At 31.1% G+C, this 14,894-nt stretch overlaps 1 long non-coding RNA gene and 1 pseudogene across 1 annotated transcript; both read left to right on the top strand.

Annotated features, from left to right (window-relative positions):
- The first annotated feature begins 134 nt into the window (after positions 1–134).
- LOC134265536 (galactoside alpha-(1,2)-fucosyltransferase 2-like) lies at positions 135–2,079 on the top strand (annotated as a pseudogene).
- A 7,894-nt stretch (positions 2,080–9,973) lies between these two features.
- LOC134265537 (uncharacterized) lies at positions 9,974–14,039 on the top strand. The gene is made up of 3 exons (XR_009991769.1): positions 9,974–10,050; positions 12,704–12,784; positions 13,916–14,039. It is a non-coding gene; the product is annotated as an uncharacterized LOC134265537 (long non-coding RNA).
- The last annotated feature ends 855 nt before the right edge of the window (positions 14,040–14,894 follow it).

Genomic DNA, 14,894 nt, shown 5'->3' on the forward strand with positions numbered 1-14,894 from the left:
TAGAATTAACTTTAGATAGCCTTAAAAGTCTTACAAGTAGTGTTTTCAATTTCATGAATGATGGTTTCTACACTCATATTTTAGTGATTACTTTTCAATTATTATTACATGTAACTATTTTTTCTCATTTTCAGGTAAAACATTACTTAAAGTGTTTGCAGTGGTGGTGCTCATTTATTTCTTTTACTGGGAAGTGCATTGCATGATCTTCAAACAGAACAATGTTGTCTGCATTTACATCCAGGACGTCTTGGCCAATGCCATGTTTCAGGAAGCCTTTGTGTACTCATTTGCCAAAGAAAGAGATGGAACGGAAGTTGTTTTCGGTAGTGAAAATCCTCTAGTCAATATATTTACCCTGGAGGGACTTAACTGGAAATATGATAGAAGTTATTCTTGCTCTTGTTACTCTAAGTTTGAAGATAAGTGGGACTGTGCGTTTGATGATGTTTTCGAACGGTCCTCATGCCTCCTGTTCAAGTCTATGGATATTTCCAGTCTTGGAAATATTTAAAAGGCCACGAGGAGGGAATTCAGAATGTTTACATTTCAACCACATATACAAAACAAAGCCAAAGATCAACTGCACACTATTGTTGATTCCTTCAAGGATAAGGGTGTTTCTGACAAGACCGTTCTTGTGGGAATTCATATACGAAGAGGAGACTATATTAAAAAGAAACATTTTGTAGACTTTGGTTACAATGTAGCCCCTGATGTCTACATACATAATGCCATAAAGTTTTACCAAGTAAGATATCCAGATGTTCTCTTCATAGTGTGTGGAAATGACATAGCATGGGCTCGAGAGGTTATGAAGAGTTATGGGAGGGTCCACTTTGTGGAAGGCAATTCTCCTTCACAAGACATGGCCCTGCTTACTAGGACCCACCACACCATAATGACGGTGGGGACCTTCGGGTGGTGGATAGGGTGGTTAACAAACGGCACCACCGTGTACTATAAACACACATACAGAGAAGGCACAGACTTCATGGCACAATTTCATGGGAGTACTCAAGAACATTTCTTACCAAATTGGATTGGTTTAGAATGATTCCATTAGATCATTATTTATTTTTATTTTTTTTTCTAAGTTTCACTTATTAAATGTACCATGTGCTTTGATTGCTAAGTTCTGTGATTGTCTCAACCACATACCTCTCCGTGAACAAAGTGAGTACTTTTTTTGGAATGTATTTTTGTAAAGTTTTACAATTTTGATTTATGACTTCAGCGTTTTTACATTTTCAGTTTTTTCTTCACTTCTTATTAGGTATTCTAACAAAATAATATGAATTTTGTGCATGCTAATTAAGATACTTGGATAAATTATTTGGTTTTTTTTTCCCTAAGGCATGCCATTGTGTTTTTGTGTGTGTAGTTCAAATGAAGATGGCCATATATTTTATTTATGGCTATAAGTAGTAATGTTTTTTTTCTCGATTGACAGCATAATAAGCATGATTTGCGCTAAAACCTGTATTCCATACATTCCTATGCAGTTACATTCTGAGTGTTCCTTAATTACTGTGTGTACCTCAGAGTTCAGATTTCATGCAACATGTGCAATGACTGATTCAGCCTCTCAAGGGTACTTCTAGCTTAGCTACAGTGCATGCACCTGTATCCAGAGAATGTTTCTCCTAGTGTATATGGAAATTGTAAAACTGTGCACCCAATTCCCAGCAAGTTCTTGTTCCTGTTAATTAATATTTGATGTTAGATTGAGAAAATCAGGTACATGTATTAAAATCAAATATAACATTCATTTATGTTAAGAAAAGCCAGTAAGTACAATGCATGTATGCTTTGAATGGTCATTTATTTCTTTGAGGTATTGTTTACTGAACTGGAAAGCTATTTATACATATTAATTTACTATAATGCACTACAAGACATATACGAGACAAGTATATACAGTGTATCAAACTGACTCATAAATGACATGTCTTGTGAGTACTAAAACACTGAATATTTATTGAAAGCACTTTTTTTTGACAAGAACTTTTCTTCCTGTTCTAATGTGACACCTGTACTGCTTATGAAAATTTAAACATCACTTATTTTTTGCTTTATAAAAGAGTTTGGTTATAGAATAAAAAACAAAATTCATGAAAATGAAGTCGTGATTATTAGACAATTTCATGAAAAAATGGTGTCGTGAATACACATATTTTAAATTTGTAATCTGCAATAATTATTGAGGGTTACATGTACATGCATTATTTTGATCTCATATGTAATGAACATTATGAACATTCATTTTAATGAAATGTGTTTGCAAAATAAATTTCCATGTATTGATTATGTGTTGAGATGTTCAAAAAAAAAAACTTTGATAATGTACTGTGGCATTGTTAGCCCCTACTTTACATGTGTGATAAGCAATGCAGTCTTAGTTTTGCTATTTGTTTATCTTTTCATCTGCAATTGTGATTTTTTTTTACATAGTCCACGGACATAAGAAACTATTACTAGTTATAATAGTTCCAAAATATAAAAATGAAATTAGTTAAACCCTATTTAATAGGAGAATTAGCTAAAAATATACAAATTTTTAGCTAATTCTGCAATTGAAAAGGGTTTATAATTTCAGTTTTTTTATATTTAGGAAGTTTAAATACAATTGGTAAAGGGAACATTAAAAAAATTCTTTTCTATAAATTCCTGAAAGAAATCACACCTGCAATTTGTGTAGCAAGCTAAATAAGTGCATAGAGGAGCAAGAGTCTCCATTCCAAAATTATGAAATTCAAAGCCCATGGGATAGTTCTTGTTTAGACTCTATTGAACATTTAGAGAAAAATTCCTTGACTCTTAAAAAATGTCTTCTTACTCTCTGTTCATTTACTGGACAAACTGAATGTATAGTTGAACAAGACTGCCTCTTCCAAATTAATGAATTTCATTGTCCTTTTGGCCAAGAGATTTGATATAAAGTTTGGGCACTATGGATCAATTGGTAAAACTGCTTTGATTCTATGAAAACCATATCTCCCCTGTTTATTCAGTAGACAAATAAAGTGTTGATACATGTAGATCAGTAAGAGTGCCCCTTCACAAAAGGAGGAGAATTCATGACCTCTTTGTAAAAAGTTTAGTCTCATTTTCCCAAGACTCTCGTTCTCGAGACTTTGCCCGCGCGCAAAGTCTCGAGAGCGAGAGTCTGGGGAAAACGAGACTATAAAAAGTTATGTTGTTTGGTCTGACAGTTGTTTTACATCATTGAAAATCGTTTACTCCTTGGTACATGTACTGAAGAGACAACATTAAGAGACGTTACGCACGGTGTTGGTGTCACATCTGGGAACGTTATAAATGACGACGAACGTCACGTAAACGGAACGTAAAAATTACTCATATCAGTAAGCGACCTAGTAAAACTTTGCATGAAAGTATAAATGCACAATGAAGAGTTCTAACTCCATGGGTTTTTATATAGATAAGGTGGCCTCCTATGTTGAAATAAATGGAAATCTTAAGCAAATGACACAATTTGAAATAATATGAAAGCATTATTGAAAATAAACTGAATACTTTATTTGCATGTAAGTAAACATCAGTGATTACTGTTCTCTAATACTTCATTATCTTGGAACATCTTGATATATTTTTTCTTGATAAATTCTTTTTGAAAATGAAGTATCAACATGTCTATATAATATATATAAAATCTTAGAGTAAAAATCCGTTTTCATTCGAGTTTAAAGCTCTCTTACATCCATTTCTTTGTTCAAGGTTAAAAAATGAAAAGAAACTGGAAGTTTATTGAGTAAATCTGTTTATTATGTAGCGTGAAAAACGTTCATGTCAAATACACACAAAAGTATTCTTTACCGTATTAATTTACTTCCTTTAAAGTTGTTAAAAATGCATGTTTCAAATCAATTCTAAAAAATATTTAGACGCCATTTAATATCAATATATCTTGCGTTGGATATCAATTTAGTGTGTTAACACGCATAAATCGACACATTCCAGGATATTTTCATTTTCCTCTTCCGTTAGGTGAAGAATTATTTTATTTCGTTTTGAATAGATACATTTTTATGGCACGCCAAATACACAAAAAAGCTTAACATAGTTTCACAGACGATAAACTAGGTTTATCGGTTGTAAACTATAGTTTACGGACTGTAAACTATAGTTTACAACGTTAATCTATATTTTACATCTGTAAACTATAGTTAAAGCGATAATCTCTGTTTCAGAACCGTAAACTATACTTACATGTAACACTGAAAACAATCATTTGCGATTGCAAAACATAGATTATCTGATAAATACAGTTTCACGATTTGTAAACTATGGTTTACAACTCTTAACTATAGTTAACGATCTCAGAAATATTATAGTTTTACGATTTGTGAAACTATGATTAACAACTCTTTACTATTGTTCACGATTGTAAATTATAGTTTACAGACGTGAATCTATGTTAATCAACACAACTTATTGTAGAAGTTTTATTACAGACAGATAAACTTAGATTAGATTTAACTCCGGACACGACATTTGTCCGGACTTTCGCCAACCACTTTTCCAAAGATACATAGAAAAAATTTATGTCATCCGGTGGGATTTTTTTAATCGCACAACATGGACTAACCTTTACACCTGAATATCTTCCAGTTTAAAAGATATTACACCTGAAATCAAGAAATCCCATGGGATTATGGTGGGATTTTCTCTCCTAACCAATATCCCACCATTATTCTGTGGGAGAAAAATGAGTTCTGTGGGATTTTTTCTCCTATAGAATCAAAATTCCCATTTTTAACCTTACATGGGATTTTTTATCCCATAAGTTGTGAAATGGGACAAGAAGTTCCATAATTGTCACAAATAGGATTAAAAGTTCTCTATCATAATGTTTTATAGAATATATTATCCTACAGGAGAATGGAAATTGTTTTTATCTCTTTAATTCTTTCCCTTTGAAAATTTCAGTCCTAACTCTTTCCATTTATCATTTTACATTTAGAAAGTACATGCTATTGCAAGCAAAATAATACCAAATTGGCAAAATTTCATTGAGAAATAAAAAAGTTATGACCATTCAAGAGAACACAGCAGTACGATTAACAGAGAAATTTGGCATGATGATGGATTCTCCTTATGAAAATTTCAGTCCTCTTACAATTTATAATTTTACATTTAGAAAGTACATGCTATTGCAAGCAAAAAAATACCAAATAGGCAAAATTTCATTGAAAAATAAAAAAGTTATGTTCATTCAAGAGAACACACCACTCCGATTGACAGAGTTTAACATGATGATGGATTCTCCCTATGAAAATTTCAGTCCTCTTACAATTTATCATTTTACATTTAGAAAGTACATGCTATTGCAAGCAAAATAATACCAAACTGACAAAATTTCATTGAGGAATAAAAAAGTTATGCTCATTCAAGAGAACACACCAGTCCGACTGACAGGGTATTACATGATGATGGATTCTCCCTATGAAAATTTCAGTCCTCTTTACAATTTATCATTTTACATTTAGAAAAGTACATGCTATTGCAAGCAAAATAATACCAAACTGGCAAAATTTCATTGAGAAATAAAAAAGTTATGCTCATTCAAGAGAACACACCAGATTGACAGAGTTTACATGATGATGGATTCTCCCTATGAAAATTTCAGTCCTTTACAATTTATCAATTTACATTTAAAAAGTACACATGCAAAATGATACCAAACTGGCAAAATTTCATGAAAAATAAAAAAGTTATGCTCATTCAAGAGAACACACCAGTCCGATGAAAATTTCATTCTCCCTGAAAATTTCAGTACTCTTTCAATTTATCATTTTACAATTAGAAAATACATGCTATTGCAAGCAAAATGATACCAAATTGGCAAAATTTCATTGAGAAATAAAAAAGTTATGCTCATTCAAGAGAACACACCAGTCCGATTGACAGAGTATAACATGATGATGGATTCTACCTATGAAAGTTTCAATCCTCTTACAATATATCATTTTACATTTAAAAAGTACATGCTATTGCAAGCAAAATAATACCAAATTGGCAAAATTTCATTGAGAAATAAAAAAGTTATGCTCATTCAAGAGAACACACCAGTCCGATTGACAGAGTAATACATGATGATGGATTCTCCTTATGAAAATTTCAGTTCTCTTACAATTTATCATTTTACATTTAAAAAGTACATGCTATTGCAAGCAAAATAATACCAAACTGGCAAAATTTCATTGAGAAATAAAAAAGTTATGCTCATTCAAGAGAACACACCAGTCCGATTGACAGAGTATTACATGATGATGGATTCTCCCTATGAAAATTTCAGTCCTCTTACAATTTATCATTTTACATTTAGAAAGTACATGCTATTGCAAGCAAAATAATACCAAATTGGCAAAATTTCATTGAGAAATAAAAAAGTTATGCTCATTCAAGAGAACACACCAGTCCAATTGACAGAGTAATTACATGATGATGGATTCTCCCTATGAAAATTTCAGTCCTCTTACAATTTATCATTTTACATTTAAAAAGTACATGCTATTGCAAGCAAAATAATACCAAACTGGCAAAATTTCATTGAGAAATAAAAAAGTTATGCTCATTCAAGAGAACACACCTGTCCGATTGACAGAGTTTAACATGATGATGGATTCTCCCTATGAAAATTACAATTTATCATTTTACATTTAAAAAGTACATGCTATTGCAAACAAAATAATACCAAACTGACAAACTTTCATTGAGGAATGAAAAAGTTATGCTCATTCAAGAGAACACACCAGTCCGATTGACAGAGTTTAACATGATGAAGGATTCTCCCTATGAAAATTTCAGTCCTCTTACAATTTATCATTTTACATTTAAAAAGTACATGCTATTGCAAGCAAAATAATACCAAACTGGCAAAATTTCATTGAGAAATAAAAAAGTTATGCTATTCAAGAGAACACACCAGTCCGATTGACAGAGTAACATGATGATGGATTCTCCCTATGAAAATTTCAGTCCTCTTACAATTTATCATTTTACATTTAGAAAGTACATGCTATTGCAAGCAAAATAATACCAAACTGGCAAAATTTCATTGAGAAATAAAAAAGTTATGCTCATTCAAGAGAACACACCAGTCCGATTGACAGAGTATAACATGATGATGGATTCTCCCTATTAAAATTTCAGTCCTCTTTCAATTTATCATTTTACATTTAGAAAGTACATGCTATTGCAAGCAAAATAATATCAAACTGGCAAAATTTCATAGAAAAATAAAAAAGTTATGCTCTTTCAAGAGAACACACCAGTCCGATTGACAGAGTAATACATGATGATGGATTCTCTCTATGAAAATTTTAGTCCTCCTCTTACAATTCATCATTTTACATTTAGAAAATACATGCTATTGCCAAAATAATACCTGGCAAAATTTCATTGAGAAATAAAAAAAAGTTATGCTCATTCAAGAGAACACACCAGTGTGATTGACAGAGTAATTTACATGATGATGGATTCTCCCTATGAAAATTTAAGTCCTCTTACAATTTATCATTTTACATTTAAAAAGAACATGCTATTGCAAGCAAAATAATACCAAATTGGCAAAATTTCATTGAGAAATAAAAAAGTTATGCTCATTCAAGAGAATACACCAGTCCGATTGACAGAGTAATTAACATGATGATGGATTCTCCCTATGAAAATTTCAGTCCTCTTACAATTTATCATTTTACATTTAGAAAGTACATGCTATTGCTCTTATTCTGTATTTTGTGTTGATGTGCAGTGCTAAGTTTGAACTATCTCGGAAGATTTCAATACATATTTATAAAAAAAAAAAAAAAAAAAAAAAAAAAAAAAAAAAAACCTGAGATGCTTGATATTAAACAATAGTGCTAGTTTCCCTATTTAGTTTATTTCACAAGTTCTGTATCTATCTGAAATTTACTCTTTGTACAGTGCTAGTATCCCTATTTAGTTTATTTCACAAGTTCTGTATCTATCTGAATTGTACTGTTTGTACACTTTGAATACAAGATCATTGGTAGGAAAGTTAACTACATTTGTATACTTCTCACACAGAATTTACATTTGATATATCTTTTACATTCAGTTTTCTTATTTTCTTTTATTCCATTTATTTCTTCAATGTGAACGATTTATGTGTGAAATTGTGATTTCTAGAATAACATTAAAACATGTTCACTGATCATATATAATATAGAGAGCACATTATTTCATTATATACCAACAGTTCTAAGGAGACCTCTTTGAGTATTTACTATAATTTAAATCAATGATCTATAAATTGTCATTTTTCTCTATAAAACTTTCAAAAAATTTCTTTTTCGTCCAAAGTTTCTTAAATTAAAAGTTACATTGGCTATTATTGTTTAAATGAAAAAATAAATCAGGTAAACATAAAGACCAAAAGTATTTTAAATCTATATCTTACGTACTAGAAAGGGACATAACTCTGTAGAGAGTGTCGTATTATGATTAGTGTCCCAGATCGGACATATATATTCTTTTAACTAAAGTTCAAGCTATAAAATTTTATAAATGATACATTTTTATATTATCGATAAAAACAAAAATAGGACATATTCATAAACGCGTCACAAGACCCCACTTCGAGATATTGACTCTGTTGACTTCTAAACGCTTTAGCTTTGGACGGGACTATATTTTTGGACGGGGGTGTCGATCCTAAGTTAAGCTCAATGTGATTTTTTTTTGATATTTGTCATCTGAGTTTTATTTCAAAGAAAAAATTATCAACTTCTGTAGTATAACCTGTTTTTCTTAAATTTGCAGTAAACATGGTAAATGTTTGAATACTAATAAAGCAACTTAAGTCTGCTGTTAAACCTACCCCCCCCCCCCCCCCTTGCTAACTTCCAAGAATCCAATATCTTCACCCCAGATCTCGATAGGGTATGATACATGTATGTATATACCTAGAGGCAATTAAGAGTCTTTTGTTTTCCCAGGTAGCAAAACTGTCACAATTTGCTTGGAACTAACAAAACATACACAGGGGATATTAACACTCAGAGAGTCGAATTAACAACTGAATCTCATTAAAAACAAACTCCATGCTTTACTAAACCTCCGGATTGATTAAGTCATAATTTTTTTTTCATTTTCAATTTAAAAATTAAATCCAACATTTTTACACCATTCATAATTGATAGCAAACAATAAATATAAAATTGTATATATTTTCCCCCTTAAAAATATAAACTTGAATCATGTTTATGAAAGTAAAATGAATACTCGTATAATAGCTTTTAATTTTTCATTCTACGTTTCACAAAAATGGGATTTGAAGAGACAAAATTTTATAGGTTACTAGCTATTGATTATCACATGAAGGATATTTGGTGAATGATACAATTTTGAACATCATACATGTAGAAGGTTAACAATATATCAAAATGCCGTGAAGAAAAAGAAGACGGGGCTTTATTGAGGCTATGTACTGCTGACTGGACTTTCAAACGCTGACCATGCAAATAAAGTTTTCTTGACGTTTCAAGGGAAACATTTTATTTTAGAGATACACAGAGACTACCCCCCCCCCCCCACACACACACACACTACCCTCCTCCTTCTTATCATGTTCTCAATGATCATGATCGATGTCCCATTTATATTAAAATGTTAATATTTTTGGTATTGGACATTTTAATTACCATTATTTAAATTTTTGTTGTTGTAAATACTACCATGGGTATTATCTATGGTAGTATTTAAAACAACAAAAATCAGAAAAAATAGGCCTGATAATTTATTTCATTTCTTTTTTCTCTTTTTTTTTTTTGCTCATGAACTGTGCATTGTTTAAATTAAAAAAAGATAAACCAATAAATAAAAAAAAGCAGCAATATTCTATCTATGAATTCACTTCTTAAAAATTCTGTGCAGAAGGATGCATTTTTATTTAAATCCCTAGAATTACCCAATGCCAATCAAGGAAAATTAAAAAAAAACGGCGACAAGAGATTATGAGGAAATTTCCACATGATGTTGACAAAGACCTGCTCTATTTTTGTAAGTAGATTTAGAATTATTGAATTTGTTATTTATTTCACATGTTACTGCATGGATCATAGAATTTTTTTTTAGTCTAAAGATCTAGTATAAGATCATCCCGTTTCCTCTGATTTTATTTAAACAGACTTACAGTGTCTTCAGATGTTATGAATTTCTGTCACTGTAAAGTGTTTGCAAAGCTAGCAGTCTAGTCGATGGGGATATTCAGTAGTACATTATACAAGTTAACAAAGTAAGTAATCGTCAGAAAATTATACACATCCGAATATTATTCTTTCGTTCGAATTTCCTCAATGACAATTAACGTTGTAGTACTCGTTCGTTCGAATATTCTCAATGACTTGAATGTGTACACAAGCTGATGATTGTACTTAGAAATATATTGTCATGTCTAACTTTGTCTGTAATTTGCAAGTTACAGTTTATAAGTATCTTGATCATTGTTGATTACAGTCATCAGCATTACTGATTAGAAAATTAATTCTTATCTTCTCTCAGACATGGTTAAAAGTATCCCACTACTGTAGTGTACTATAGGGATTAACACACATTGTGTGTGTTGCAAGTATTATTTTTTTTTTTTCTTTCTTCTTTTTTTTTTTTTTTTTTTTTTGCTGTCAAGATAATTTTTGAGATATAATATGGGGATCAGTGTTTAATGATTATTACATGTCATGATGGACATAACTAATCACCCCAAAAACTCCTACTTATATTGTTTGGAAGTATCCAAATATCAAATTACTTAATCTCTGTTAGAAAATTTGTTGATCCTCTGAAGTTTACATAAGACATGTACCCACATGATTATTGATATAATCAATTATTAAAATGTTTTTTTTTTTAATCTCTGAAAAACAGTCTTAAAACTTTGAGTGAAAATCAATCTTTAAACTGCTAAACTCATTTTTATACCATGAATACATACTTAGGAATATCATTATTAAGTTATCTTCATGTACTTTTGAGGGGAAAATTATACATCTGTGTGCATGTTGATCCTTATGTGTAAGTAAATAATAAAAGACACAAATGCTAAGACTTTTTTATTTTACATATTTATTTGTAAAAATATTTTTTATTACTTTGAAATGAAATAAAAAACATTCTAGCTTTATTACTAATAATATGATTTTTTATTAGAATTGATAGGGAATTGGATATTTAAGAAATAAAGTTCACTTTTTCATGAATGTTGCAGTATAACCTGCATTGTTAATGTAGCATAGATTTAAATTACACAAGGACTCCCATGCCAATTTCAATAGTCATCGCCCACTGACTTCAAACACAAAGGTAGCCGCACAAGAATTACATTATATTTGGCCTCCTAAGCGTCAGACACAGAGATGGGTGCACATGAGATTTTCATGAATATTAGGCCTTCTTAGCTCCTGACCTATCGACCTGCCTAATTTACATTCCCGTAGAATTATTAAGAAATCAACTCTCTTAACTTTCAAAGAGTTACCACAGAGAAAAATAAAGTGCCCCGCCACAGCATGATATGTCCGTCAAATATTGTTCAATAATTATAAATTGGTTAGAGTGAAAGAAAATCAGGTAACCTTGATTAACAGATTGACACAGATTTCAATGATCTAATTTCCATTTCTTATCATGTTGAAAATATTGTACATGTATACATCTCTAAGAGACTTACAGTGTAGGGATTAATTATAACTAATAATACATCATATAATTCTAAACTGGCTGTGTTAGAGCTTAACAAATATCTATCTGCAGCTTTAAATTGTTTATTGAATATTTTGTGAAATAATGGAAATGCTACAGTCTAATAAAAAAATAAAAAATAAATCATTCTTTAGACTATAAAATTCTAAGTGAGACATGACTGCAATTTGTTGCAAATATATAAAAATTGAAATGTAAATTTTTTTTTCAATGAACACATGTATAATTAGCTTTAATTATATTATACAATACTAATTTAGTTTTAATCATGTACACTAAAACATTAATTTCTTTTAATTACATTAAATCAATTGAAAGATCTTTATCTGGAATATAGCCATCAAGAACTCTTAATTAACACAAGCAGCTATGAGGTCACAGTGACCTTGAAATAGGCTGGACAGGATTTTTCATATTTGGCCATAGCATTTTTATTAAAGATCAGAGCAACCTACTTTTTGTGTGTGTCACACCGTCTACCCAAGAAGTATTAGTTGACAATCCTAGGCCTAATAGTATTCAATTTATGAGCCGGACACGAATGGACAGATGGACGGACGAACATGAAGCCTATATACATGCATAACATAATACGTCCCATCTTAAGACAGGCGTATAAAAACAGACATGGAAATATGGCATCATCTGACATCATGAAAAATTCTCAAGGGCATAAAACTACTATAGTACAGATACTGGTAACTGTATGCAGAACATGCACAAAGTTTCATTTATGGTATATTTAAAGATGAAAATAATTAATATTTTGTACTTCGTCCTCTTAGGGTGAATTTTAGTGTCAGTCATTTTGGCTGGATTGAGAAATTTGAGTGATTGATTGTTTGATACTCAACATGTTCAATTCATTTTCTAAATTTGGTGAAAATTTAATCCATGCTTTGTTATATACATGTAATTGATTTTGTATGATTTATTCTATTTTTTCCTTTAACAGAAAATGAAGATATATATACTGACATATAGTGTACATGTACCTTGAAGATTTGTCCCCCTTGTAAATACAAGAAATGCAAAGGTAATTCTTTGTGAGAATAGAAAGAATTAAGGAACACAATGTAATAAAATTTTTCAAACCATACAACAAAAACTACTTTGAATAATTAATACGCAACCAACCATTTACAATTGATTTCTGCAGTTTTATTTAATATTAAAAAAAAATCAAATTTGATAATTTTTAAGGCTCAAGTGAGCTTTTCTGATCACATTTTGTCAACTTTTCACATTTTCGACTTCTTAAGAACCAATGGGCCAAAGAAAGCACCTGACAGGTCCTTATGTGGAAGCATCCTGGGCCAGGATAGCATCCTGGGGTAGTGTAGATTCTAAATTGTTCAAATTATGACCCCTAGGGACTGGGAGGGGCCACAATAGGGAATCAAAGTTTTACATAGAAATATATAGGAACAGTCTTTAAAAATCTTCTTTAAGAGAACCACTGGGCCAGAAAAGCTGAAACTTATGTGGAAGCATCCTGGGGTAGTGTAGATTCTAAATTATTCAAAATCATGACCCCTGGGAGTTGGGCGGGGCTACAATAGGGAATTTAAATTGTCCAAATTAAGACCCATGGTTAAGAATTGCATGACCCAGTCAAAGCTTCTCAGGTGAGCGATGTGGCCCATGGGCCTCTTGTTTTAGCTCTACTGGTCAGAGACCAGAAGAGCTTATGCGATAGGAAGGTGTCCCTTTGTCCGTCCGTCTAGCTGTCCATCCGTTGTCTGTCCGTGGCGTCTAGTTGTCTAGCTGTCCATCTGTCTGTAATTTTTCAAAACACTACTCCTCTGTTTTATTCTGATTTCAATATAACTTGGCACACAAGTAGACTGCACTAAGGTACATAGTGCATTGTTTTTTTTTTTAAATTTCAATGAACGGTGCTGCCATGGTTACTAAAAATAGAAATTTCTGTATAAAAATTCCTTTAAAACACTACTCCACCTACAATTTTGGTATGATTTCAATGTAATGTGGCACACAAGTAGACTACACTTAGATACATAATTCTATTTAATGCTGTCTGTTGCAAAGTTTCAAATCCAAGTGCTTCTTTTTCTTTGTTATGCATACAGACCAGTAGAGCTACAGTCTCATCAGAGACTTCTTTATTATCCTTTTCATCACACAGCAACTTTCTTTTTTTCAGTATACACAGATATATACATACACATAAAAGGAGACATCATCTCATGATCTGTGGATCCATTGAAAACTTTAAGGACAAAACTGTTGATAATTCATTCATGTAAAGAGTGTTGACCTGAATATTGTATATATCTAAATGGAACTAAGTTAGAGAATTAATTTAATAAGTATTATATTGTATATTATTACTCTTTTTATTCATCTGTCAAATTTCTTAATTAAAAATTAAACTTAAAGGCTTAAATAAGGATTTTTTTCATTATTTTAATTAGAACAAGTTCTTTTAATTTATTTTTCTCTTACATAATTGATAAACAGTCATTTAAGGTCATGCGCAATGTAGTTTGCACTTTATTGGGTTCTTCCCTGGAGTTCAATAGTTCCACTAAAGGAAGGACCTGTGTGCAATATTTTTATTGTCTATATATGGATTTGTAAATCTCCTCTAAAACAGTTTTGATGAAAAAAAAAATCTGGAATTTATGTTTTGTAATTTTTGTACATTTTTCTTTGAATAATGTAAAAATTTTCAAACTTTAATATCTTTTCAAAATCCCTGGAAATGCATACTGATTTTTTGTCTAAAAATATGTAATATGGTACATGTATTATAAGTTTAAATATAGAATTTCTTGAAAAATTATCAGTAGGTAAGATACCTTGCATATTTCCTTAAATGTAAAATGAAGGGATGTGTACCTTTATTAAATGAACTAGGGAATTCATGAAGTGTGCATATTTATTTAAAAGTGTTTTATTTTGCATGCACTATGCCTAAAGGCAGAGGATTTTTACCGGGTGGTAAATTCCAGGTGAGGGAGGGCTTATTTTTGTACAGGTGTGAATGCCTTGGGAGCTACCAGTCTACCTGTGGCCATCTGTCTCCTAATTCCTATACACAGGAAGTGGTTTAATACACAGTGAAATACTCAGATGTCAAACTTTACCTGTGTTGGGGTTTTGGGACAATTTTGAATTAA

Source organism: Saccostrea cucullata, unplaced genomic scaffold, assembly GCF_032062105.1.
Source record: "Saccostrea cucullata isolate Sc308-1 unplaced genomic scaffold, CSIRO_AGI_Scuc_v1 ctg23168, whole genome shotgun sequence".
NCBI lineage: Eukaryota > Metazoa > Mollusca > Bivalvia > Ostreida > Ostreidae > Saccostrea > Saccostrea cuccullata.